Genomic DNA, 6,004 nt, shown 5'->3' with positions numbered 1-6,004 from the left:
AGATTTTTATGGCTTGGAAGGGATTTGGATTTTTTCCTAAGTACAGCAGAATACCATCATAGAATTTTATAAAAAGATGTAATCAGATTTCTACTTAAGGCAACTTACTCAGATCCAGAGAGAATAAATTTGAGGAGTCCAGAATAGATTTTGGAAGAGGCATCCAGGCAACTGGTTGGGAAATGTTGTTATCCGTAAGAGAGACAAGGTGGTACAGAGAGGAATGATTTAAGTCACTCGGACAAATGAGCTCCAACTAGGTGCAAGGCACCCTGTTAAGGATATTGAGGAACCTAGTGGTGGAAATATATTAATCAAAGAACCAACAATGACAAAATATGAAATTTAAATCACATTCAATACCACAGAGGAGAAATACATGATGCTGTGACTGTGAAACAGAAGAAACTTTCCTAACACTTCAGGAAAGTGTTCTCTTAAAGAAGGGAAATCTATACTAAATTCCGAAGGTTGACTACAAACTATCTACAATGGCATAATGGAAAATAGAAGGAAAAATAAGTAGCATTTACAGTAAAACTGTAAAATAGCCAGTGTGGCAAGATGCGAAATGCAAAGGGTGATGTGATTAAGGTGAGTTGGAGATGTGGGTTAGGACTGGACCATTCATCATTAAGTATTTTGGTCTTTATCCCAAGATCCAGGAGAAGCCCAGAAAATGTTGGGTTTTTTAATTAAAAAAAAATTATCCATTTCTATAGAGAAGGGAAAGGAGAAAGAGAGAGAAACATCAATGTAGGAGAGAAACATCAGTTGCCTCCTACACACCCTCCACCGGGAACCTGGCCTGCAACCCAGGCATGTGCCCTAACCAGGAATTGAACTGGTAACCTTTCGCTTTGTGTGATGACACCCAATCCACTGAGCCAAACCAGTCAGGGCCCTGAAAATGTTTTCAGCAGGGGATGAGATAAAGAAAACATTGAATTCATGTCTAGAAAGATTGTTGACTCCAAGTGTAAAGAATGGATTGTAGGGGTGAAGTTGATGTTGTAAAATGAGTTAAGCCATGATTACCTAAGACCAGAAAATACATTGAGAGGCAGAGGACTTGGTGACTGTGAAGAGCATGAGATTTCTGCTTCTGTCTTCTTAAACGTACTCCCATCATCTGACCAGAGGAAAGTATTTCTTTTTACTCACTAGGATAAGAGCCAGGTTGTCTAAAAATTATGATACACATTAAACTGTTCACAATAGTCTCCCAACTGTATTATTTGATTTTTTTAAAAATGTAAATGTTTAAAATATGAGTACAGAAATCCCATCCAATTATTTACAAACATAAGCAGGAAAGAGCTAGAACTTCCTTGTTTTATGCTATTTAGGAATGGATTTTGAGCATTCAAGGGCCCCCTTCATGACTAATCTGTAATAGGTTAGAGTAGGATCTACAAAAAATACTTAAATTGTGATTCATACTTTCTCAATGAATAAAAGCTTAATAATGACCAATAGTAAGGGAATTGAGACTAAACTATGCTTCTTCCTGACATTATATATTGAGAAACACCCAGCTAGCATTGACTTTGGAAGAAACATTCAATAAACTGATAGCTCTGTAGTTCTGTGGAGATGAGGGCTTGTTCTTTTTATAGAGATTCACATCAAGTCCTTATCTAGAAAACTAATTCTCAAGAGTTATATGTGAGGACTGGTGTCGAACAACCAGAGTGGGATTTATATAATTCTGGGCAACAAACTCTTCATTAGGCAGAAGAGGGGATATCCAGTAAGCTATTATGGATTCAGCCATGGCATTCAAATGTGGAATTGGGACTTTTTTATTCCAATAATCCATCTGCTTTTCATTCACATTAAACTGCCTTTTGAGTTTCTTTATATTCTATAGTCCCACTTTTGCTATTTGAGATAAATACCATCTAAAACACTGTGGGGTTTTTTATTTCATTTTTGTTTGTTTGCATCCCACTTACTAACATGGATGTGGAAACTCTGAAAGGAATACAGGAAAAGCAGAAATTTAAAAAATCTGCATTAGAAAATAAGATCAGTGTTTATTTGCTAACAAATAGCAGCGATAGGGTTCAAACAAAGCATTAATTGCCCATAACTCTACGGAGCTGTACAAAGCACTCTCACATCCACTATTTTATTTCATCTCCTGTCACCTTTAGAAACCAAGATTCTCACTTGTGTCATGATCAGAGGCCTAATAAAACTTGCCAAGATTTTAATCTTCTGACTTCTGTGCTCTTCTCAACCAGTACAACAAGGATAGAATGTTACCAGAGAGGAAACTGGATTAGAGTTCTCGTATAAATATACTCATACACAGGATGGAGTGCCTTATGGAAGTATAACTCAGTCTCCTTACAACCTACCAGGAAACTAAGCAGTCCTCTCTGCACATCAGATTCTTGGTCATCCTCTCGTTTTTACTCTCCAGAGCTTCTGGTTTTTCCAAGCCCATGGCCACACTAAGACTTCACTCTTAGGCATGGCACATGAACTGAAAGGGTACACTCCCGAATCTCAGTTGAAGTTCCAAAATTCTGACAGACAGCTGACAAGGCTGGGGTGAGAAGGGTACCTTTATTCAACTGACTCTCAATAAGGAAAATTGTCTTACTAGTGATGGAAATGGAGTAAAATCATGGGCACCACATTAGACCAATCTGGTTAAATCAACGATTGTAAATGTTTTTGAATAAGTGTTTTGTAATATGATTATACTAAAATCTTGAAAAATTCTAATGAAACCATTATGTTGTAGAAAATCATAAGCCTTTTCAATTTAAGTAGTCATTTCAGTTACTGGCATCAATAAACTTTAAAGTCTAATAATTCAAGGGTGCTGGGGAAAAGAAGTCCATGCCAGCAAGGTAGAGAGAAAAGTGATCGAAAAGGTTGCCAGACAGGTAAGAGCATGAGGACATTCTAAACCTACCCAGGCCAGTACTTGGGGTAGGAGAATAAAAATTCCAGTTGAAAATGTCAAGAGGCAGAATCAAAAATCTGCTTCTAGTGATTTAAGGACTCCAGAAAAAAGACCTGTGGATACTAACAGAGGTCAGTAACAACAACAAAACAAACATCAATATTCAGAAACTGAGAAATGAAGAGAAAGAACTCCGATTAATGAAATCAATGAAACCTCCATAAAGAACAGTAAAACAGATATGAAAATAATCAAGCAAAGAGCATAGAGAATCAATCTAGGAGGTCCAACAGACTATTAGAAATTCCAGAAGGAAAAATGGAAGAAATTATTGAATGAGAACATTTAATAAGCTGAAGATTTATGAGGAATATCATTATGAAGCATCAGAGCAAACCTATAATAATTTCAAGAGATTCCTGGTCAGGGGATATGCCTGGATGGCAGGCCTGGTCTCCAGTTGGGGTGCCTGCAAGAGGAGACCAAGTGATGTTTCTCTCACTCTTTTCCTTTCTAAAAATAAATGAAATCTTTGAAAAATTTCTAGAATGAAAAAATGTGTCTTATAGGCTAGAAATTTTCCATATTCGGACTGAAAATCTCAATTATTATGTAAATATTAAGAAAACATTTTCTTAGAAAGCCAATTGAAAATGTATACCAATTCTCCTACCCTTTAAACACACACAAATACACATATGAAGGAAATACTGGATCTAGTAAACAGAGAATGAAAAACAGACACGTGTGGGAAATGGTATAAAGCCAAAATGACATATTGGACTGCAAGCTATAAAAGTTTTCAGTTGAGTGAAGCAGGACTCAGAGCTGTATAGGACGTCTACAAAAAAAGTGAACTGGTATGCTTCAAAACTGGGAAAGAAAAAATCTAGTGCATACATACTCAACCTGATAGAGAACATTGGAAATTTATGATTAAATTTATTAGAAATTATGAAAGTAAAAGGTAGTCAAAAAATGGGGTACCCTAATACCCCTTCTTAGCTTTGAGCTAAGTATCGTCACAGTAATATAAATACTGATGACTGAAGAAAATTTTTCCTGTCACTACACTGGGAGTGTGAGAAGACAAGGGCATGTGTATGTATGTGTGCGTATGTACATGTGTGTAAAGAAAAACATGTAAGGAATAAAATATTTGACATAATAGAAGATAAATGATGTTTTCAAAGAGATATATAAGAAGTTTCCACTTTGCGCTAACAAGTAAAAACCTGGACCAACTGAAAAATCAACTCTTAATAAATCCATAAGAGAAGGGCGGACCTGGGACAAATGGCTGCCTCTGCGATTGGAAATATAGTCAGAAGAGTACAGGGAGTCACGGCTTACTGGAGCAGAGACTCACAGGACTGGAAACTTTAAAATTACCAAAAAAAAAAAAAAAAAAAGATAAAAGAAGATAAATCCTGAAAGAAGCCAGAGCCAGGGAAAAAACAATCTTACCTAATAGAAGAAAAAAAATAAAAATTTTATTCAACTTCTCTGAAACCATGCAGGAAAGGAAAGAATGGAGTAAAATTTGAAGTGTTGATAAAAACCTCATGAACTTAGAATCCGTACCCTGCAAAGTTATCCTTCAAAAGTGAAGGAGAAATACTTTCCCAGATAAAACATGATGAAATCTGTTACCAGTAGACCTGGCTGCTAAGAAATGTTAAAACAAGTTTTTTAGAGAGAAGGAAAAAAATGTCAGAAACTCAGATCTACAAAAAGAAAGGCAGAGCACTGAAGATATAAACATGATAAAATAAAACATTTTATTTTTATTAACTAATCTAATAAAACTTCAAAATTATAATAGCAACAATGTATTCAATTATGTATATATCTTATATAGCATAAGCTTGTATATGTATGAATTGATGGCAATTATACAAGGAATAGGAGAAAGAAATTAGGATTATTTTGTTGTTATAAGGTACTCATACTACCCATTAAGTGGTTTACTATTATTTGAAAGTGGAATTGGATTAGCTATAACTGCATACTGAGAACTTTAGGAGAACCTCTAAAGTTTCTTTAAAAAGTATAACTGATATACTAAGAAAAGAAAAAATGGAATCATATAAAATGCTAAATTAAAACCACAAAAGGCAGAAAAAGTGAAAGACAAAAATAGGAATAAAGAATAAGAACAACAAACGGAAAATGGTAATGAATACAGTGGACTTGAATCCAATTCTGAGTATCAGTGTTGTAAATGCACTAATTTAGACTGAGATTGTTAGAGTGATTCAAAAAACATCATCCAACTATATGTTGTCTATGACCCACCTTAGATATAAAGACACATAGGAAAAAAACACAACTGTATATACCAAAATAACCACAAAAAGAACCTCAAAACAGTGAGTTGGTGGTAGGGAATATACAACTCTCTTTCCTTTTCTTGTTTCAAACCTACCATGAATATGGTGCTACTGTAATAATATAAGTTATTAAACACACACAGTTAAAATCTTATGATTTTTTTTTCTGGGTGGTAGAATTGGCTGATCTTTATTTTCAGGTTATTTTGCCTTTCATCCATTCATAATGTCTATTTGTGGCAAAAACAATGCTATTTGTTCAGCAAATCACTTGGGTTTTTTTCCTAACACATATGATGATTACACTTCCCCGACTCCCTTAGTGGGAATTGTTTGGCTGAGTACTGGCTGATGCAAATGTGGAGAAGTGATGTATGCCTGCCAGGCCTGGCCATAAAACCCCTGCAGGATCTACCATTCTAGCTCATCTGCTTCCACGGCAAGTTTGGAGATTAAAAGTTGGCACTGTTATAAAGCAGACAAGTCTGGATCCCTGGGAACCTAGAGGCTGCCATGCTGAAATATGATGAAGCCACTAATACAACATTACTAAATATTGTCAGTGGAAAACAGAAACTAAAATGCTCCTTCCAAAATACAAACCTTTAATAGTGGCCCATGATCTACTGAATGAAGTCCTCAGCACAGCATACAGGGTCCACCATGATCTGGTCCCATGCAGTTTACATTCTAAAAATCTCACCATCCTTCCTAAATGCTCATGTAACTGCTAAACCTGCTCTTCCCT

Source organism: Phyllostomus discolor, chromosome 11, assembly GCF_004126475.2.
Source record: "Phyllostomus discolor isolate MPI-MPIP mPhyDis1 chromosome 11, mPhyDis1.pri.v3, whole genome shotgun sequence".
Lineage (NCBI taxonomy): Eukaryota > Metazoa > Chordata > Mammalia > Chiroptera > Phyllostomidae > Phyllostomus > Phyllostomus discolor.
This window is presented reverse-complemented; position numbering follows the sequence as displayed.